This window comes from Cupressus sempervirens, chromosome 4 (genome assembly GCF_028749045.1).
Source record: "Cupressus sempervirens isolate cs-2001-9-10 chromosome 4, ASM2874904v1, whole genome shotgun sequence".
Taxonomy (NCBI): domain Eukaryota; kingdom Viridiplantae; phylum Streptophyta; class Pinopsida; order Cupressales; family Cupressaceae; genus Cupressus; species Cupressus sempervirens.
In genome coordinates, this window is record NC_143121.1 from 343,243,765 (window position 1) to 343,267,421 (window position 23,657).

Consider the following 23,657-nt stretch of genomic DNA (forward strand, 5'->3'; position numbering starts at 1 on the left):
TTGTTCTATTCTTTCTTTCTACTACCCCATTTTGTATTCTGGATTATAAAGAATGGTGTATTCCCTCTTAATTCTTATTTCTTTACAAAAACTTTTAAACAACTCTGAGGTGTATTCTCCTCCATTATCAGTTCTAAGAGTTTTAATTTTATGTCTTGATAAGTTTTCAGTTAATATTTTGAATTCTTTAAATCTCTTTAGGATTTCTTCTAATTCTTTGCACTTTAAGAACTAAATCCATGTTTTCCTAGGGAATTCATCTATGAACAAAATATAGTACCAGAATCCCCCAAGAGAAGGAACAAACATAGTTCCATATAAATCTGAATGAATTAATTCCAAAACATTTTTTTTTCCTAGTGCTATCATGAAATGGACTTTTGGTGTTCTTACCTAGTGCACACCCTTTGCATATGCTTGAGTGGTTTTTATTTAGTTTAGGTTGACCAATAACCATCTTCTCCATAATTGATAAGGTTTTGAAATTTAGATGCCTTAATCTTCTATGCCATATTTCATTTATGTCTGCAGTTTCATGAATTAAGGCTTGAATAGGTCGACTTCTTTCTGAATTCAATTCATACAAATATCCTTTTATTAGACCAATCAACTTTTCTTTCTTGATTGAGGAGTTCTTTGCCTAGGTTATTACTTTACCATTTGCAAATGCAACGTTATGCCCATCATCTTCAAATGATATAATTGAGATTAGATTTCTTTTCATTCTTGGTAGATAGAGTACACCTTTGAGAAGAAGAGAATTTCTCGATTTTAGTTTCAAGGTGTAGTTTCCAATTCCTTTGACGGAATGTGTTTAATTATCACCAATGGTAACTTCACCATTAACCTTTTCTGAAATAGTCTAGTGCTTCTTTGTATCCGTTATATGTCTAGACAATCCACTATCAATTACCCATGCTTTACTTGAGATTTCATTTTATAGTGATGAATACAATACACGATTCTTGGGATCATATTTTTCTTCTTCCCTGGTAATATTGTACAATTTTCTTGTTGTTTACAATTTTCAAGACAATTAGATCTGTAGTGTCCAAACTTTTCACATCTGAAACACTTTATCTTGGATAGATCTTTCTTGGGTTTGCCATTCTTTTGATTTTCTTTTTTCTTCTTGAAATGCTTTTTCTTGCCCTCATAGGAGTTTGTATTAAGAACAGGAAGTTCTTCATCTTCTATTTTCAGTTTCTCTCCTTTCTTTAATTTTCTGGATTCTTCTTGAAGACAACCCCCCTTAAGTTTGTTGAAGTTAGGAATTTTATCTCTGACACTTATTCCTTGTGCAAAAGTTTCCCATAAATCCAGTAATCCATCTATAGCTATTAGTGTTAATTCGACGTCACTAATAATGGTTCCTATACTTGACAGTTCATCTCTAACGCCGACAACCCTTAGGAAGTAAGAATTCATTGATTCTCCTTTCTTTATTTGTATGTGATTTAGTTGCCTCTTCAATATGAGAACTCTAGTTGCATTGTTGACCTCATATGCATTTAGTAATGCATTCATCATATCAAATGTTGTTTGATGTTTAGTAAGCATGGGTACGATATCATTTTTTACTCCATCTAATATGATTTGAACGACTTTCCTATTTCCTTTGCTCTAGATAGATTTATGAGGTTCAACTTGAGGTTGTTTGGATGATTTATCAACAAATTGTTTTACATCATTTTCTTCAAGAATCATCATGATTCAAAATTTCCAGGCATCAAAGTGTACTTTCCCATCAAACCTGTCCTCAAGTTTGATTGTGTATGCCATTTGAAGATAGGAGGTAGTTGCTAGATATATATAAAATCTGATTACTGAATGTTGCAGAGCCTAGGTTCGACTACTAGAGCTCTGATACCATGTAAAACTTTTGCAAAGTCTATGACTGAATATAGACTAGATTTGATCTTCTTCCTCTCCTTTGCTTTTGTTGAGAATAAGTTCAAAGTATTGCCTTCAATTGAATTAGAAATATAATTCAGAATTATGTCTTTTAATTTTGCAATTCAAATGTGGGCAATATTGACTAAGGAGCAAACTTGTCTTTGTTCTTGTGTGCTTTTAGACTTCAACCTTACCCTTTATAAATAAAGAAATCAAGGGACATGTCCTTAGAAAGGACATTTCTCTTCCAAAGTTTATTTGTCTAACCTCTAGAAGTCGGTGACTTTCCAAGAATTAAATGAGTTTAACACAAACATAAACTAAGGAGTTTAAATTAGTTTTAAATTATTACACAAGGATAGAGGCCGATGTCTTTAAGGAGAACAAGGCAGGGATTTAAATCAATATTTATTCATGCCACATTAGATCAAATCGATCTGTTATTAGATTAGTACAGTTACAAGTTACATAATTTAACATAGGATAAATATAGGTACAAAATTGATATTTTCATTTTCCAAATTTATAGTATAGAGGAGCTAAATTTAGCTAAATTTTGCAAACTTCTTTTCTAAAATTGCAGACCAGTTTACCAAAGTTTTCTTTGCAATTAGCTCATCTTTAAATATTGAAATGGTTGTGCAGGTTACCAACATGTATTGGGCTATGAAATAAATAGAATATTAAAATAATTTGTTAAATTTAAAATAGCATTATTCAGCAAAAGAAAGTCTAATGCACGTCAATTTTTTTTAAATTGTCAAAATGTTTATATTGATGAATGTTAGCACTGTAGAAAGCCTCTCGGCTTAATTAATTAGAAATACAATGAAAATGAACAAGTCTCCTTGAGCTGCTTTAATTAAAAGTGTCCCTTCAAATCCTACATTACTTTGGAAATATCAACTTTAACTATAAAAATGTGGAGTCTGCCACAACAATTGCTATAGCTTGAAAATAAGTATAGAAAAATAATGTATAGCTTGAAAAGAAGTATAGAAAAATAATTTTTTTTTATTAAATAGTTAAATTGACAAATTTAGACTCTAAATGGAATAAAAATATTGTTCTTGGTAGAAACATTACATATGGAAAAGAAATTGCCCAAACTTGATCAAAGACATATGTACCTTAATGAATAAGAAAAAAAATCTCAGAAACCAATAAAAAGCTAGAAATTGTATATAATACTAAAAGTTGATTCATCAGAATTGTGAAAATGGTGCTTTGATTTTACTTAAGATTTTATTTTTACTTGATTATGTGTATGTTTTAAAAATCAATTATTTTTAAATGATATTTCATGTGTTTTATGTTCTAGTAAGTAAATAAGGACATTAAATTTGTACTCTGGTAATAATGGTAATAAAGGAGCTCTAAGAAAGGGTTGAACCAGTTGAAGCCCTATCTTATATGGTCAACCCAACCCAATGGCTCTCAAACACTCCTTTTTTTACTATGCCCAATGAAATTTTATGGACTCTTTTTGGCAAACTTCGTTTCCAAAATTACAGACCAATTTAGCAAAGTTTTCTTTGCAATTAGCTCATCTTTAAATATTAAAATGGTTGTGCACGTTACCACTATGTAGTAGGCTGTGAAATAAATAGAATATTAAAATAATTTGTTAAATTTAAAATAGCATTATTCAGCAGAAGAAAGTTTAATGAATTTAATGGTTTTTTTTTGTTAAATAGCTAAATTGACAAATTTGGACTCTAAATGGAATAAAAATATTGTTCCTGGTAGAAACATTACATATGAAAAAGAAATTGCCCAAACCTGATCAAAGACATATGTACCATAATGAATAAGAAAAAAATTCTCAGAAACCAATAAAAAGATGGAAATTGTATATAATATTAAAAGTTAATTCATCAGTATTGTGAAAATGATGCTTTGATTTTACTTAAGATTTTATTTTTATTTGATTATGTGAATGTTTTAAAAATTAATAAGTTTTAAATGATTTATTTTAGCTTAATCTGAAAGTCAATAGATGAAAATTTAAAACTTTGGCTATTGAAAACCTAAATATAGAGATCTACAAATTATTTTGAATGATAGAATATTTCATGTATTTGCTTTTCTAGTAAGTAAATAAAGACATTAAATTTATATTTTAGTAATAAAGGAGCTCTAAGAAAAGGTTGAACCAGTTGAAACCCTATCTTATACGGTCATCCCAACCCAATAGCTCTCAAACACACTGTTTTTTTAACTATGCCCAATGAAATTCTATGGACTCTTTTTGGCCTCCAGCTATATACTATCCTCACATATCCAACTCAATTTCCAAATATGAGGCAGCTCCAATTAATAATATCAGCACAGGAAAATGAAAATAAAGGTAATTGAGTGAGAGACTACTTATAAACATTGATATACACTTGATTATAATGTATAGTATGTAAGTTTTACCTTGCGAACGACATCCTGAGCAAGAGTGCAAGAATATCAGCGCACGAAACAATTCCAGAACATATTTTTTCTACCATAACTTTGGCATCATTGATTATCTCGAATCCTCTCAAACTTAGAGCTGGAAATGCCACCTTCTCTTCTTTTTGTGCATTGTTAATCGAGCTAAGATCCTTGCAATTAGCCACTGCATTCCATGATATAGATGTAGAATATCTCCCACATGACCTTGCAATTATGTGAACTATTGAAAGCATAGAAAAGATGCCTAAACTGTTTTACGAATACCACTCTAGAGACCATATGCTTATTCACCAAAATTATTAATTGGAAAGATGAAGACCATTGACAAAAATAGGAGCTCCACTCAATTAGAAAAAACACCATAGCTAACAAAAAAAATATCAGATTAATGACATAGTTACCATTAGAACATAAAATGGCATTGAATCCTAAATAATCCCAGAGAAACATGTAAAATAATTCTATTATGATTTTAACTTTATGAGAGAGCAATTAATAACCATATTCAATCATACCAAATAAGAATTAAAAAGTTTTAAGAAGTAAAAATTGAAAGAAAAGTCCATGTATAGAATTATTAAACAAATAAAGCCACAGAACATTTAAAGAAAATGTCTCTTCAACATCAGACGAGGCTATAACACATGAGAGGAACTAAATTGTAAAACAAGTTCGAATTCTCCAAATGCCTTGAATAAATGTCTAAAAATTAGAGTCACAAAGACTTCCATTGAAGGAAACAAAGTCTCAAAATATAGCGTGGCACTTGCTTATTTTCTTAGAGATTGAAACACAGAAATCATCGAGTCTCTAATGGGTCTTAAGTTGCGCACAACGAAACATGAGTCGAAACGCCCTTCACTACTAGTATGATGCTTATCATTTCCACCCTTTCCTATTGTAAAGCTTCGAGGCCCACATGCACAATTATTTATTGATTGAGTGGATGGTGAAGAGCTGCAAGGTTTTTTTTCCAATTTCTACCGATCTCCTTTGGTTCCTGAAATGAGGTAAGTGAGCCTTGGAAGGTCAAGATGGAGTTAAGTGCTGAGACCTATCAAATTTCGAAGAAAATAGCCTTGCAACAAGTAGAAATTGCCAAGCAATCTAGTTGACAAAATTCAGTGGAAGTGCCCCCTGCTTCGCACGGAAAAATCTTCGAGAAGCCAAAACAAGCCAAAATTGTATATAAGCATTCCTTACCCACACGCTGCAGAATGCATGCATTATGTGGAAATAAATACATGGTGCATGGCACAAAAGCCTTCGAATCCTTACTTCATACAGAATCTGAAAAAATGGATAACAGAAGCTCAGGAGCAGGACAAGAATACAGCGAACTTCATACCTGATTTACGTGATCTCCCTACAGTGCTGAAGACGAGCTATGAACAAATAGGTTTTACCACTTTCTTTCATTTCATTATGCCATGTCTTCGAAAAAATTGAGATAAATGTCAATGGGCTTAGTCTACTGTGAAGTTGAATGGTTCACAAAGAGCCTATCAGGGATCAAATCTTGTTGAGATCAAATCTTGTTGAGTGCAAGACTTGAAGACATCATAAGAGATGAGGCCGATATTGTGTCCTAGACAAATTTGACAGAATGAATGCTCCGTAGTCCTTAACTCTTTAGCCGAAAGAATGACCTCCATCCAAAAAAAACTATGAATTTTAAAAACCATACAACCAGACCAACTGTTGATGTCATTTGTAGAGATGGAAACCTCGAACAGACCATCTGCATAAATCTGTAAATGTCGAACGTCATCACTTCGATTATCCCTCCTTATCTTGCATTGGAACCTGGAAAAACCCTGACTTGGCTAGAAGGAATGTGCCAGCGTGCATAATGGGAAGCCTGCGGATAACATTCGAGCATCTTTTCTTTAGGAAAAATAAGAAAATTTGAAAATTAACTTTTGTAGAAAGAAAATGAAAAAATGAAATACACTGATTGGCCGTGCAACAATAGATTAATCTTCAGATCTGTCCTAGCCCTAGGCAAGAGTTCCAGAATCAGTTTTTTGATGCACAAAGATATCAATTTGTGGAGCTCTATATCTTGTACAGGGAAGAAGAATACACTTCTGTGATGGTTCTAAAAAGGAAATTCGCTATCAAATCAGGGCATTCTAAATTAGAAAAAGCTAATAGTAATGATAATGGGAAACGATCCACTCTTATATAGAATGATCCGATCTTATATAATAAGAAATATGTGACTTGAGAAAAAAGATTAAATGCATGTCCTTGTCCATCTGAGCGTCTTCAATCAAATTTTAAAACACTGTACACAAGTCTCTCCAGATGCATCCAATGGAACAAGCAATTAAAAAGAATCATCCATCTGATACAACTCTGAATTTTACTCTTTGTCATGGACTCCTGCATTTAAATTGGACAATGGGGTTGCAAACAGACTAGATTATGAAGGTGAAGATGTATTTTTAAAACTGCATTGCAGAAAAACTCTTAATCACTTTTTTCTCTGATTACCACGTTGGCTTTACAAAGAGGGCAAAAAAGAAGATGAGATTTTAAACATCTCAAACTTCCAAAGCAGTTCCTTATCAGAGAATTGTAAAGTTCAGATTCTATATTCAAAAGAAGAGATTGCCTAAAGCCAGATTGTCCCCTCTAGTGATAACGGTAGCCAGAACCAGAGATTCTTACAAGAAGCTCTTTAAAGAGATGCATGAGAATCTTGGTATCGTCCTCAATTCACAATGGTGAATCCCAAATTTTTACCAGCCTTATTATCTGTGATCAGGTCATAGTGATGCGTGTACTTCTTTGTTTTAGGGATTATGAATGTCTTGGAAAAGAGCAATAACATTTTGAAGCTCTATGTTCACAGTGGTGAATCCCAAATTTCTATCAGCCTTATTACCTGTGATAAGATCTGATCATGTTGATGCATGCGTGTCTTTGTTTTAGGGATTATGAATGTCCTGGAAAAGAGCAATAATATTTTGAAGATCTGTGGCATTGTATGCTAGGGAGATCATTTTAGTTCCTTTCTCTTTTATCATTTAGGTTGTTTTTAAAGCAGATTAGAACTATTATTAAAACATAAGCTATCTTGCATCGTATGCAACTAGTTTTTCTAATTCTTTTTAACATTAGTGAGAAAATACGTTGTCCGAGCGTGGTCTTTTTTAATAAGATTTTGTATTCACTGTATTTATACGTAAATGTTTCCTATTTATGCTTTCCAATTTAAAAGAAAAATGATCATATTCCATTGTTTTTGGTATTTTACATTTATCAATCTTACTATCCTCCAAGGAATATACACATGATAGCAGTGATGATTGTGCTTCCATCTGAATAACCATGACTCACCACTAGTGCTCCAATCCAAATCATGAGAGCCCAAGATAGGTTAATTGTGGCATTTATCACACCTATTCCGAGGCTCGTAACTAGAGCCCCACTTCTCAGTTTCATCTGTTTCTCTAACACCTAGGGTGAATGAGTCTTAAGTTTTTTCTCTCCTATGAATGCAAATACTGCTATGATTTGAGATTTAGTCTGCATCATTGACATCATACACATCGATTTTGGTCACTGCTCAACTATTCTAAATCAAATTATGTGTCATAGATTCAAAGGAAAAAACTGACAGTATATTTGTAGGTCAAAACTCTAATGGTGCTCTACTTAAAGTCTAATTTACTACCTATTGGATGATGCTTGTGGCCTTGAGGAAGAAATCCGTGTTTTCTGAAAGTGGAAAACCATAGCTTTTCTGTAAATAGCAGCAATAATGGATCTAAGAGGCACTGCCACTGTGTTTACCAGAGCAACTTGCCAATACAGAATTCAATTGTAACTCTGATTATTAAAGTAGAGATACTGAATATGAAATATCCTGCCTGCAATTATTTCAGTCAGAGACTGTCATGAAATGTTCACAAAACCTCTCAAATCTCACGCTCTTTAAGAAAAAATTCCAAGACAATGTTGTTTGAGAGGTTTCATTGTCAGGCATTTTTCTAAATAGCAACACAGTAGCTAGTGAAGCTTTTCTCCGTTCAATCATCTATGTATGTGTGGATAGATATATTTCTCGTATAAGACTAACTCTCCATCACAAATATACTGTAAGTGTGGTCAAATATGATATATTTAAATATTTCTAACACCCTTTCAAAAAAATCCTATGTATAAAACATGAACAGCAATTGTTCTTTTTCATTTTTCTTTTTCTTTTGTGAGCTATATGTCAATTAAATCTTTGTTAAACACTACCTTAGTTTGGACCTAGTTTGTCCTATACTTAGGACAGGGACAATTTATAAACCTAAACAGCATAGCTCTCCTCATTTACAAAATAAAATGTGATGAATCTTGGAAACACTATCACTTAAGATAAATCATAAGATACAAACACAATACAGAAATTGCAATGCAAAGTGCAAAACATCATAGCTCCAACCAGCTGTCGTTGGACTGGGATTGTCCCAGAGGAATGGAAATTTGATATTTCATCTATCAAGTGATTAGGGAAAAATAATGGACACAAATATGGATAGAAGTAGGGAAAATGGTGATTTAGCATCTATAAGATTTAGACGAGGTTTGGAGCACAAAAAAAAAGATTTAGAAGATTAATTGAATCATTTGAATACACTATGCCACTACAACAAATGGCATGGCCAGTTCAAATGGGTTATGGAAATTACTGAAAACATCTTGACATAAGAGACGATGGTCTATTTCTATGGAGAATTTAAATCTGTTAGAATGAGTAGGATTCCCTTGAAACTGGGGAATAACATTGGTTAGTTACAGATGATTTTCATAATGATACCCAGGATGGTAAATCTTCATGCAATTTTGGTATCTCTGAACCACAAGGGTAAATGAAGAAGAAACTTCGGATGAGAAATATTGAGCCAGAACAATCTGACAATGAATGCGAGAATGAAGCACTTACGCTCTAAAAAAGATACTTAGTATATAGAAGGAAGAGTACAAGCAGTTCAAGAATGGCTAGAGATGGTAGAAAATGGAAAAAACTACCATAATTCTTAGTGAAATTAGATGAAACTGAAAGGAAATATTTGTCTAACCTACATTGCTCTAGGAATATGGTAGAAAGCACAAAACCTCAAAGAAATGTAACTGCAAGAACTCGAACAGGAACTTGTAATTCTAAAATAAAAACTACTTTAGACATTGACATCTTTCATTGCAAGCACTAGAGCACGAATCATTACAATAATGAATTCAAATATACTTTAGAGGGGAGAAGAGGATGTACATAACTGTAGACATCGACAAATTTCACTGCCTCCTTTCCCATCGATCTGCATAGATTTAACAGTCTCTTCTCTGCCTTCTATGACCTCTCTGTTCTTGATTATCACCTTCCTCCGTTCTTTATCATTAATTTCTACCCTCATTCAACGAGTCAACAATTTGCCCCTGCTTCTTTATCATGAATATCTTCTCTTCATAAGAAAGCCCTCATTTCCTAAGCTTCGTCAACATATCCATTTCACCGTATTCTAAAATATCTCATTTCTTTTGCCTCCTTCAAAACATAGCCTATTAGCAGATTGGGCGTTTGTCCTCCATAACTGTAGATTGGGCTTTTGTCTCTCTTCCTCAATCCTTTTTCTATGTCCAGATGCCCTCTGTACCGCAAAATAAATTTTGACCACTCGATATAACAACTATGTCCTGTGATCTCAACCAAATCATCTAAAACACATGTTTGAGATCAAAGGACACTGTTAAGAAAAAAAGGTAAACTTACTAAAAACCCTAACAATGTCCTGTGATCTCAAAGATGTCATTATCTGAAAAAAGAGAAAAGAACAACTAAAAACCCAAACAATGTCCTGTGATCTCAACTAATTCATCTAAAACACATCTTATAACAACGCTCACAAATGGTCATTTCATTTCATTAAAAATGACAGGCTTAAGAATTCTTTAACATATACAGACTGATGAAACCAATGGCAGGAGTGCAGTATGCAACACCCATGGAAGATGAAACCAATGCATGAATTCCTGCTGGTGCAAACACGCCATTTTCCCCAAGAGACCAAATACATCACAAGATTAGACATAAAAATGAAGGGCTTAAATCACGGTTTTCCCCAACCGTAAAATATTCAAATCAGGTGCATTTTTCTTTCCAACGGTAAGAAAATACTAAAATCAATTTTAGTGCCGTTGGGGTACACTCCCCTTAAGAATGAGAACTAATCAAAAACATTCTCGAAAATATATTCATTATTTTCTTTTTCTTCATGACTAAGCTTAGTAGTTTAATAATAACTAAATTATTCATACTTGGTTTTATATAATCTAAAGAAAAGGTAAGTGGATATGGTAAGTGTTGAAATCCAATGGAATTTGTTTAATAAATTCTATCTTTTATTTATCAAAATCTTTTTATGAAATCCTAAGACTTTCTCATATCATGTTAAGCATTCACTTAATTCATTAGATTAAGAAAAAAAATGACGAAAATATAATTCTAAATGAACATGAATTCCTTCTGGTGCAAACACCCCATTTTCCCCAAAAGACCATATACATTACAAGATTAGAGTAAAAATGAAAAGGGCTTAAATCACGGTTTTCCCCAACGGTAAAATATTCAAATCAGGTGCATTTTTCTTTCCAATAGTAAGAAAATACTAAAATCAATTTTAGTGCCGTTGGGGTACGCTCCCCTTAAGAATGAGAACTAAGCAAAAACATTCTCGAAAATATATTCACTATTTTCTTTTTCTTCATGGCTAAGCTTAGTAGTTTAATAATAACTAAATTATTCATACTTGGTTTTATATCATCTAAAGAAAAGGTAAGTGGATATGGTAAGTGTTGAAATTCAGTGGAATTTGTTTAATACATTCATCCTTTACTTATCGAAATCTCTTTATGAAATCCTAAGACTTTCTCATATCATGTTAAGCATTCACTTAATTCATTAGGTTAACAAAAAAAGATGATGAAAGATATAATTCTAAATGAACATGAATTCCTGCTAGTGCAAACACCCCATTTTCCCCAAAAGAGAAAATACATTACAAGATTAGACTTAAAAATGGAAAGGGCTTAAATCACGGTTTTCCCCAACGGTAAAATATTCAAATCAGGCACATTTTTCTTTCCAACGATAAGAAAATACTAAAATCAATTTTATTGTCGTTGGGGTACGCTCCCCTTAGGAACGAGAACTAAACAAAAACATTCTCGAAAATATATTCACTATTTTCTTTTTCTTCACGGCTAAGATTAGTAGTTTAATAATAACTAAATTATTCATACTTGGTTTTATATAATCTAAAGAAAAGGTAAGTGGATATGGTAAGTATTGATATCTAGTGGAATTTGTTTAATACATTCATCCTTTATTTATCGAAATCTCTTTATGAAATCCTAAGACTTTCTCATATCATATTAAGCATTCACTCAATTCATTAGGTTAACAAAAAAAATGACGTAATAAAATACTAAAATCAATTTTAGTGTCGTTGGGGTATGCTCCCCTTAAGAATGAGAACTAAATAAAAACATTCTCGAAAATATATTCACTATTTTCTTTTTCTTCATGGTTAAGTTTGGTAGTTTAATAATAACTAAATTATTCATACTTGGTTTTATATAATCTAAAGAAAAGGTAAGTGGATATGGTAAGTGTTGATATCCAGTGAAATTTGTTTAATACGTTCTATCCTTTATTTATCGAAATCTCTTTATGAAATCCTAAGACTTTCTCATATCATGTTAAGCATTCACTTAATTCATTATGTTAACAAAAAAACATGACGTAAGAAAATACTAAAATCAATTTTAGTGTCGTTGGGGTACACTCCCCTTAAAAATGAGAACTAAACAAAAACATTCTTGAAAATATATTCACTATTTTCTTTTTCTTCATGGCTAAGCTTAGTAGTTTAATAATAACTAAATTATTCATACTTGGTTTTATATAATCTAAAGAAAAGGTAAGTGAATATGGTAAGTGTTGAAATCCAATGAAATTTGTTTAATACATTCATCCGTTGGGGTACGCTCCCCTTAAGAATGAGAACTAAACAAAAAACATTCTTGAAAATATATTCACTATTTTCTTTTTCTTCATGGTTAAGCTTAGTAGTTTAATAAAAACTAAAATATTCATACTTGGTTTTATATAATCTAAAGAAAAGGTAAGTGGATACGGTAAGTGCTGATATCTAGTGGAATTTTTTTAATACATTCATCTTTTATTTATCAAAATCTCTTTATGAAATCCTAAGACTTTCTCATATCATGTTAAGCATTCACTTAATTCATTAGGTTAACAAAAAAAAATGACATAAGAAAATACTAAAATCAATTTTGGTGCCATTAGGGTACGCTCCCCTTAAGAATGAGAAATAAACAAAAACATTCTCAAAAATATATTCAATATTTTCTTTTTCTTCATGGCTAGGCTTAGTAGTTTAATAATAACTAAATTATTCATACTTGGTTTAATATAATCTAAAGAAAAGGTAAGTGGATATGGTAAGTGTTGATATCCAGTGGAATTTGTTTAATACATTCATCCTTTATTTATCAAAATCTCTTTATGAAATCCTAAGACTTTCTCATATCATGTTAAGCATTCACTTAATTCATGTTAGTTTTGAATCATAAAAAAATAAAGAACAATATGAAAAGAGACAAGATCCAAAATATGTAAGTCCAAGAGATGCTTCATTGTATTAATTTGCTTGAAATTTATACATCTATAGTATCAAATCTAAGCTTCAAAATTACCTAGAATAGACTAAGACTAACAACATTTCATTTCACCCTTTTGGCATTCACAATCATTTCAAAACTGACAAAAAGTATTGGACTGATAGAAATAAAAGTGTTACTTTCATAAAATCTGATCTCAAGCCCCTTCTCCAAGTCTTGGGAATCCTTTTATGGAAGGATTGCAACAAGCTTCAGACTGGAGAGAATGACACATGTCACATATTCATTTGTTTATCAACTTCCATTATAGTTGGGAGACTTGTAGATCAAAAAGAATATAGGGTGGATGGAAAGCCTCTTACCTTCTTCAAAATAGGTGTAGGACAACAAATCTCTGGGATTGGAAGACAAGGAAGACCCTCTTTGGTCTTTTGGTGGTCTCTATAATTTTTTATGGATGTGAAGTTTAGGAAAGCAGTGTTTCAAACCATAAATGGTGGAAAATAGAGAGGATACAAAAACACTTTATTACTACTAACCTTGAAGTCAAATCAACAGTTCCTTACAAGATTCTTTTAGCGAAGGCGGGCATGTTCCCAGAGGCCTCAACAATTATTCACGTACTAAGCTACTTTTAAAAAGTAGAAAATATGGATAAGCAATGCTGGCCCAAAATGGTGGTTGATGAGGAGTTAGAATGAAGGAAAAAAATGTGGAAGAAGCAAAACAACAAGTGGCTAAACAAATAGAACATCAATTCCCAAGAGTGCTCAGACACTAATATAGATTAAAAAAAAGGGTGTTAGAGAAGTTTAGGACTGCCATGTGGACAAATCATACAAGTAGGAAAAAAACCTACTACATCAAAGAATTTAATCCCACATAGGAACACGAGGATGAAGAATATTTAGGATCCACAATTAAAGGGAAGGAAAAAATCTTAATTGCTCAACTATGAACCAACTATCACCATTGTCGTTGTGAAACAGGTAGATGGAAGGTTCCTAAACAAGGGTGGGAAGAAAGGATATGTACTCTTTGCAACAAAGGAGTGGTGGAAATAGAGTGACACTTTATCTAAGAATGTATCGCTTAAGAAGATATTCACAGACTATACAAGGATACATTATGGGTGAACAACATAAGGGAACTATGTGATAAGACGAGAATACACAAGGTGACTATCTTCTTAATGCAGATGCACAAAAAAAGGGACAATCTGGAGAAACTACAACAACCAAAGTGATCGAACCTTAACGTAGTCCCTAAACCGTTTGGTCTTGTGGACGTCATTAAAAACATTTCATTTCATTTCACACGTATATGATAGAAAAATATGAATCAATTGAATTAGTTAGTTGATGGTTAAAAGATAGTGAAGCAAGATATGCATATACAATTGTGATGTAATTAAATTTAGAAAAGAAAGAAGGACTAGTTTTCTTTCACTTCTTATATAATTCTGGTGGATACAATGGGCAAGTGTAGAGTATGGTCATTCATAGCATTGTAGATGAAAGAACAATATTGAGAGAGGGTAGGTGGTGTTATCTATTTTAACATGGCAATGTGTAAATTAAGTCATTTGTTTGCAAGAGAGTTATGCTTATGCAAGATGAAATTACCAATGTAGTGCTAAAACAAGGGGGAGGCAAAACTTTTTTAAAGAATATTTCTTGAGTTTGCTATCAAGAAAATTGTTCAAGAGAATTTCCAAATTTGATGAGGTGATATTTCTTTACCATGTGTCCAGAGGAACACAACATCAAGAATTATTTTATCAACATTGTTCGCTTCAACTTAGAATTTGAACTTGTCTCAACTTGTATCATTTATCAATTCATCATTAAATCTTGAACAAATAAAGTGGTTTGAAAGCATCATTAGAAATGACATTAATCTTATCACCCTTGATATTTATTTTCAAGAAGCAATGCTTCTTTGACTAACAAACTAATTTTTTTAGGAGTAGAAGTGACATTATAATTGACCTTTAAGGAACAATTGATTACTATAGGCATGTGTCTTTTTCAAAGGGTAATATTATATTCTATAAATTCTTTGTACCCTGTGCGTGATCAGTTCTTTTTAGGATGCAACTTCCAACAATAGGACTCTTTATAACTATCCTTACAACAAAGAGCAAAACAACACACTTATTTTTGGGACAGGCTAATCTCCAAAAAAAATGGACTAAAGACAAAATTAAGTCAAACTTTTTTTTTTCTAGATTCACAAAAATGTAGTGATTTTTTTTCCAATTCTTTTGTTGTTTTCGACTACAAACTATGCAGATCATGAAGATCAAATGCTGAAATTTTCAGAAAAACCCATGATGTTTTTGATTTTTTGAAAATTGGTCAACTGTATAGTTTGTAGGGAGGATAGCCTTAATGAACACATGTATATGCTTCATACATGAAATCTAGTCTACTAAGAAAAATGATTTCAAGAATATTGGCTTGAAGACCTCCTATGCATTTCATAAAGGCCTTCTTTTTTGTATGGATTTTATGTATTTATTTGACTTTTCTATGAAATCTACTAGTATGTTCATGCACATTTTAAGCCTTATTTTAATGACTATTCCATATGCATTAGTTTCTCTATGATATTTATTTCTTCATCTAACTTTTAAAACTATTCCAAAGCTCTTAACACAAAATACAAGAGACTTGAATCAAGTCAACACATGCTATTTTATTTTTAATGAGCAAAGAATTTCATTTTCCTCTATTTGTACCATTGTTCAATCCTATGTTTATTCGCTTCACTTTTGAATGGTAGGAGACCTCCGTTTTAGAGTTTTCCCAAAAGAATCTCATCTTCCATAGGAATTTTTATATATCATGGCCATGTTTGTTATGTACATAAGTGTCTTAATCAATCCTATCATAACCTTTGCTAATTGAGATGGGCTTGCAATGATAGCATGCACATTAAGAGAATGTGTTCAACATCAAATTCTTCAAGATTCACATTTTTTTTCCTCAAATAACTTCACCCATGACATTTTATATTTAAGTAAATACTAAATATTTAAATTGTACATGATCATGTTGTGGCATGAACTAGAAAATATTTATAACAAACAAATTCACAAAGGAGTGAAATAGATTTGATACCACTTGATGCCTATTTGTTGTATATGAATTTAAGTGTTAGATGATGAAAGTAGAAGGATATTAAGGATTTGAATTGTATTAATTAAATATGATAGAGAGAAAGCATCATGATTATAAGACAAGTTTATCTAGATGAGCCCTCTTTAGGTAAAAAAATATAACCAAAAGGTGAACATAACCTCATTGAGTATTAAAAAGGGGAAAGTAAAAGATATCTCAACCCTTGGACTTGTGGGATTGAACCATTACACTATTGTATAAGTTCAAAATTAATATGCATGTACTATTAAAGTGCTTTCTCTTTCTTTTAATTGGTTACATAACAATCCTAAAGAACTTAATAAAATTTAACTAGAATATCCAAATAGAACACTCAACTATGCATGAGTTAATAATAATTCATAGAGAAGATGAAGAAATTGAAAGAGAGAACATGCCAAGTGATTTAATTCACAATTGGTTTAATAACTAGGTTTCATAACTCAAATTAAGGATTGGATATCATGCATGACTCTCTCTGACTCTCTCTCTCTCTCTCTCTCTCTCTCTCTCTCTCTCTCTCTCTCTCTCTCTCTCTCTCTCGGTGAAGGCTCATTTACTTGTTAACTTAGGGATGTTAAATTGAAATGGGTCAGCACAATATGTACAACAAGTCCCTCCTAAAACCATTCTGACTCTAAGTTGTAGGAGGTAAATACTTGAAAGAAATACTACCGTATGGTTGCAAGAAATAAATTATCGAAAGAGACTTAACCCAAATGCTCTACAAAATGTAATATTGAACCAAACTCTTCATAACATTGTAAATGAAAGAGCAATATTGAGAGAGGGTAGGTGTTGTTATCTATTTAAACATGGTGATGTGTAAATTAAGTCAATTGTCTATAAGAAATTATGCTTATGCAAGATGAAACTACCAATGTAGTGCTAAAACAAGGGGGAGGATTTTTTTTAAAAAAGAGCATGCCTTGAGTTTGGTATCAAGGAAATTGTTCAAAATAATTTCCAAATTTGAAGAGGTGATTTTTTTTACCACGTGTCTAGAGGAACACAACATCAAGAATTATTTTATCAACACTATTTGCTTCAAATTAGAATTTGAACTTGTCTCAATTTGTATCATTTATCAATTCATCATTAAATCTTGAACAAATCAATTGGTTTGAAAGAATCATCTGAAAATGACATCAATCTTATCACCCTTAATATTTATTTTCAAGAAGCAATGCTTCTTTGACTAACAAACTAACTTTTCTAGGAGTAGAAGAAAGCTTATAATTGACCTTTGAGTTAATCATACGAGTTAATAATAATTCATAGAGAAGATGAAGAGATTGAAAGAGAGAACATGTCAAGTGATTGAATTCACAATTAGTTTAATAACTAGAGTTCATAACTCAAATTAAGGATTGGATATCCTGCATGACTCTCTCTCTCTCTCTCTCTCTCTCTCTCTCTCTCTCTCTCTCTCTCTCTCTCTCTCTCTCTCTCTCTCTAAAGGCTCATTTACTTCTTAACTCAGAGACATGAAATTGAAATGGGTTAACACAATATGTACAATAAGTCCCTTCTAAAACTATTCTAATTGTAAGTTGTAGGAGGTAAATACTTGAAAGCAATACTACTGTATGGTTGCAAGAAATAAATTCTCAAAAACAACTTAGCCAAAATGATTTACAAAATGTAATGTTGAACCAAACTCTTCCAACTAGCTTAAAAAAGTCTAGGTAAATAATCTGATAAGAACTACTATTTATTCTTTTACTGAAGGAACAATTACATGAAATGAATTCTAGTGGCTATAGAAATAAAACAAGTCCAAAACTATAACTAAATGCAGCAGGAATGGAAACTTACACTAACTAGGGACTAATCAAAAAGTGGGTCCCCCTGAGTGAGTGAGTCTATAAATCAATTTAAAACTTTTGATGTTTAACTCCATCACTTTATTCATGTAGAATAAAAACTCCAATTACATTCACGAAAAAAAATGAACTAGAATAAAAACAATATATTACTATTACATAAAATTTCACTTTCTTCAGCTTTCTCTTGTAGGAGAGAAACTTTTTATTTATAAGAACATATATAACTAACTATTAACTAATCAATACCACAAAAATAGGTGGATTTATAATTATTTCATCCTAGGGTGGAGCCTAAACATACACAAAATGAGGAACAAGAAACTCATTCAACAACATGAGGAACATATTCAACATCCACCACTTCCTAGATTTTCCTCGAGTTAAGGAAAATCCTTGTGACTTGTTCTTCATTGGATAATGTCATCTTATTCATGGAGTTCTTCAATGGCCACTTCTTTCTACTATAGGGTTTGGTCTTCACAAATAATTGACTGATCACCCATGTTAGTCATCCTTCTTTAATGATCTTCATCACAACTGTTAACAAGATCAACATATCCAATAATATACAAACTATATCTATTTATCACAAGATTAAATATTCATTGAAACACAATCATAGCTTATCATATGTATATATCTATTACATATAATCATAGAAAGTAATACATTCAACCCATTTAATGAAACTTTGAATCTTTAACTACATGACCATAGAATTGGCTAAAAGTTGTTGGAAGAATTTAATGGGAAATAAGATAATGAGAGTTTGGCAGGGGGGTGGAGTGAATCAGGATCTTAAAATTTTACCTACAAAATCAAATTATTGAGATCATCTCATATCTTAAATATAACATAAAATTATAAAGCTGAAAACATAACATCCATGAAAGATTTAACACAATACACAAATGATTTGGTAACCCATAAACACTTAAATGTGAAGGTAAAACTAGGATGGGGATGAAATCCACAAATCTTCACTATTGCAACAATAAAGTTAACTTGTTAGGGTTACAATGTTTGATCATAATATCTGCTTTGTTAAAAGCTTCAAGACTGTTAAGTCCTACCCTGTTAAAGGATTTTAAGCTTACAATTAAGTAAGGACTATGTTAGGAGGTGTACATAGATCTTTTAGGATCACTCAATTAAGAGATTTTCCTTGATTCAATCTTGCTAAAATTGATTCAATACCTGATCCTTGGTTTGCTCTGTAAGCTAATTTTGGATCTCCTCTATAAAATGTCTTGATCTGATCTTTCAATCTAATATCTTCTTTGAATCCTTCACTTATTGGATTGTCTTTGTCTGATCAAATTTCAGACTTAGCCTTTCTTGCCTTGTTCTATCCTTGTTCGCTTCTTCACTTGCACATTCGCACTTTCATTCATCCACGCATTGCATCTCTCTCTATTCACTCTCTCTCTTCCTTTTCTTCCTCTCATTTGATTCTAGGGTTAGAATCCTCCTTAAATAGATGTTCTTCAAAATTTCTAGATCTCAATCAATGATTTACAATGCATTTTCTTTTTCCATTTATTTTTTATTTTTTGATTAGTTGATTTGTCTACCTTAGGATCATTACTTTCCGCAATGACTCATAATATCCATCTTAACTGTCTCTACAAACATTAAATATCATATAGAAGTTGGCCAAAATGACTTACATAGTTGTTTTTTCAATTACAAACTCATATGACAAAATTGGTTTGCTTGACATCTGAATGTTCTGACGCTCGATCATCGCTAACATTCATACTAGCACTCGACTTCTATATACATGTTTCTTATTGTATGCTCAACAAAAATGTCTTTCAATTTACTCGATCTCTACTATAATAGTTCATCTTACATATGCACTCTACCTCAACGGGGGTGCTTGTCAATCACTAAAATGTTCGACATGTAATACAAAATAAACAAGTCTGTATATGCTCAGTCTTTACTAGATGACTTGGTCATAGTGATGACCATTCATCCTTTCCTATTAAATGACTAAGTGGTTGGACACTAATAGGTAATCATAGGCATAGAGATCAACAATCTCCCCCTTTGACATTAGTGGCAAAAACACATTGTCATGAATAGTTATTTTGTTTAAAAATACTCCCCTTGAGACTAGAATCTAAATCTGTAATATGATTTTTTTTAATGCTGAGACATATTATTTCTACTTTTATTCCCCCCTTGTTGTCATTCAATTTTCCCCTTATTGTCATTTCTCAAAATATCTCCCCCTTGTTTTTGTCATTGATGGCTTGGGGCTACAGGGATTAGCTTGTGCTTATCAAAAAATTGTTGATGGCTTGCCAAAATTTCTGCACAACCTTTATTCCATTGGTCCTTTATTTTCTCCAAAACTTGAAATTGAATTTCTAGCTTGACAGCTACATCAATTAGACCTTTGATATGCGAAAAATGTGTGTCTTTCTTCAAAATAGTCTATGTTATAGACACTTCTTTTCGAATTATTTCCAAATGGGTAACGACTGGAATTGAATTAATATCAACTTATTTCTTATTTCACTATCTCTAGTTGTAAGCTTGGCTAACCTTTGCTAACCAAATGTCAACTTATTGTATGAGAGTGAGCTTGAACTTGTGTTCTTGCCAAATTAAATAGCACTTGCCCTCATATCAACATTTAATAAATCAATATAATGTTGATTTTCCAATGTAAAAGCCTCAACATCACACAACTTCATGTATAATGAATGAATAGTCTTCAAAAATGTTTCTAATTGTGTGACTAGGTTGGAAAGCTCTACTTATTTATTTACAAGTTCATGAGAGAATTTTTTCAATACTTTATATTCAAATCTTCTCTCAGCCCATTGCATCAATTTATCATTGATCGATATATTTGCTACTTGAACTTTATCAACTATATACACTAGTTGATCCAAAATTGGATGTTGACCATCTAAGTTAGTTATGTCAAATAAATCCACAAAAATGTCCTTAACAATATGTAATACATGTTTCTTCTTGTGCTATCTCCTTCTGTGTTCTTGCTCTATCTTGTGGCTCAACAAAGTTTGTAGTTTTTGCATTTTCTCTAGTGTAAAATTATTCAATTCATACATGGGTAAAGTAATTACCTCATCTAGACTTACTGACTCATCTTCCATTTCCTTTGATTGAGTCAAAACTTGAGATCTTGGGGTTGTATCACTGGGTAGTGATATTTGCAGTTGTTTCTCCTTCTCAATTAATCTCGATACCTGCTACTACCTCCCTTGAGTAGGTGTCACCTACTAGCCAGGTGTTTCAGTCAATTGTATTGAGGATGTTACACTTGATAGTTGTAAAAGAGCTTGAGAAGCTTCGTTCTATTTTGGTGTCACCTCTTCTTCTGTTGACTCTATGCCTTTGACTTCTTCTATCTTTAGCTCTATCTAAAGAATATGCATAAAAGTTAATTATGAAAACACAATTATAGCCTTGCCTTTTTGCTTGACATTTGTCTACTTTGTGGTTGATGTAACCTCAAAATTATCAGTCTTTGCATTCTTAATCTTTGGATAATCTACAATTTGTAATAAAATTGGATTTGTACAAGGTAGAGTTGTGTCTAACATTAGATTCTACATGTCTTCCTCAGTTAGTAGATTTTGATTCAATGGAGGTGTGTCAGATCATACATCTTTAATTGTAACAGCCTCTTGTTGTTCACACTGTTGCACTAGTTGCTTGATTTCTTTTGTTAGTTTGGCAACTTATTCCTTTTATGCATCTTCAAATTCTATTGCATCTCTACCATCCTTGATTTCTTCTTTTGGAGCAAGCTCCAAATGCTTCTTTCCAAATTTGAGTACTGTCTTTTTCAACTCCAGGAGATTTTTTTTTCAAAATTTAATATTCCCTATCCCTTGACATGATTTTCTTTACAAGATCTTTTAGGGCTATAGACATATGTGTCTTCCCTAAATCTAGCATAGACCGTGTCAATGTAGTTTCTCTTATTTGTTTTTTTGTGGATAGTGCCCACTTCCATTAACATCTATCCATTTATACAAGTTTTCTAGGAATCCATTTCTTAGTTCCAAGAGTGTACATCTAAATTTGATCATCATATCAATCAAATCTTCTTCAAGCCTAACTTGATCATCATTATTTAGAGAATCATAAGTAATGTTGTTGAATCTTGTAATATTTTTTGATTCCCTAATACTTTCACATACCTGATCCATATTCATTAGAGGGAGTCTTTTCATGATTTACAATTTTCTTAGTTCATTAGACTTGGTTTCTTCATCTCCTTCCTCCTCTTGTTCTATGATTAGTTTCCTCCTCGACCTCACTTGTATAATCTATTTTGGTGAGCCAGTCAGTCTCTTCTTGTATGGAATTCTTTTTTTCTTCACAAATGTGGGTTAGGCTATCTTAGATCTTATTATGATATTTCCTTTTGGCTTTGGAGATGTGGTAACCTTCTGTACATCTCTACTAAGATCAACTTTCACCTTTGGATCAATGATTACTACTTTCTTCTACTTGGTTGCCTTAGGCTTGACAAAAACCAATTCTTTTCCTTTTCCTTTATCTACCTCTGTAGGTTGTTCTGATTCTTCTCCTTCTTTGCCATCCTTTCCCTCAAGAATCTTCCTCTTCTTTTCTATTATGTCTTAGGAATGCTAGATTCTGTAGTTAGTTCAACCATTATTGTTTCATATACGTCGAATTGCTTGACATTTGCATCAACATCTTCAATAAAAAATGTAGTCACTGCTATTGTAACCTTGTCAACATTTACTTCATAAGGTATAGGCCTTAACCATGCAATCCTTGGTATTAATGCTTGAGCATGCACAAAATTTGTATCTACTACAAAACATATCTCATCATAATATTTATCTATGAACAACTTAGGGATCCTCATTCTATTTCTCATTTTGATTTTGAATTCTTCAAAATAATTATCAATTATAACTTCAAAATATTATCCCAACCTATTAATCAATTCATTTATTATCTCCATAAAAGGTTGAATTCTATCCCATGTAACTATTCCAATTATAGGAAATGAATTCTATACATAGAGAAATATACATACTAGCAAATATTTGAACTTACATGATGCGTTCTTTGCCTTCCTTATTGCTTCCAAGTTTTTTGTCAGTTTTGTAGTTGTAGCTTGGAAAGGTCATAAGCATGATCCTTCTTGACAATTTTATAGCCTAGGTCTATTGCAACGCATGACACATTGTTCAATATGCTAGATTGGTAAAATTTGTGTGCTATCACATGAACTGCGAATTCATTTACAGAATCTTTAATCCCGTCAATTGACATTCCTCTACCATTCCATGTTGCTTTAGTTAACTTCTTAATTTTATTCAATATTTTACTCCTTATGCTCTTTAGTCGATCGAAGGTAGGGTAACCAATCAATCAACATATTATGGCCTTATTGATTTTGATTGGTCCACCCTCTAGCCATATCTCATGGATGTGACTCAACATGACTTTTATCCATTCACACTTGAAAACCTTTGGGAACCCTAGGGCATGAGTAAGCCCTTTCTCATAAATGATTTTGTTTCCTTCTTTCAATACTCAATTGTTGCATAGCTTCTCATAAGCTTCCCTTATCTCAAAATCACCAATCTCTCCT

The 23,657-nt window shown here is 32.1% G+C and overlaps 1 long non-coding RNA gene across 3 annotated transcripts; it reads right to left on the reverse strand.

Annotated features, from left to right (window-relative positions):
- Positions 1–5,000: 5,000 nt before the first annotated feature.
- Positions 5,001–10,477, reverse strand: LOC149561433 (uncharacterized). Of its 3 annotated transcripts, none has more exons than XR_016363817.1 (3): positions 9,619–10,477; positions 5,690–6,202; positions 5,001–5,497 (listed from the first exon to the last, which is right to left on the reverse strand). It is a non-coding gene; the product is annotated as an uncharacterized LOC149561433 (long non-coding RNA). The 3 variants fall into 3 exon arrangements; XR_016363816.1 differs by having other exon boundaries at positions 5,001–5,551; XR_016363815.1 differs by having other exon boundaries at positions 5,001–6,202.
- Between the last annotated feature and the right edge of the window lie 13,180 nt (positions 10,478–23,657).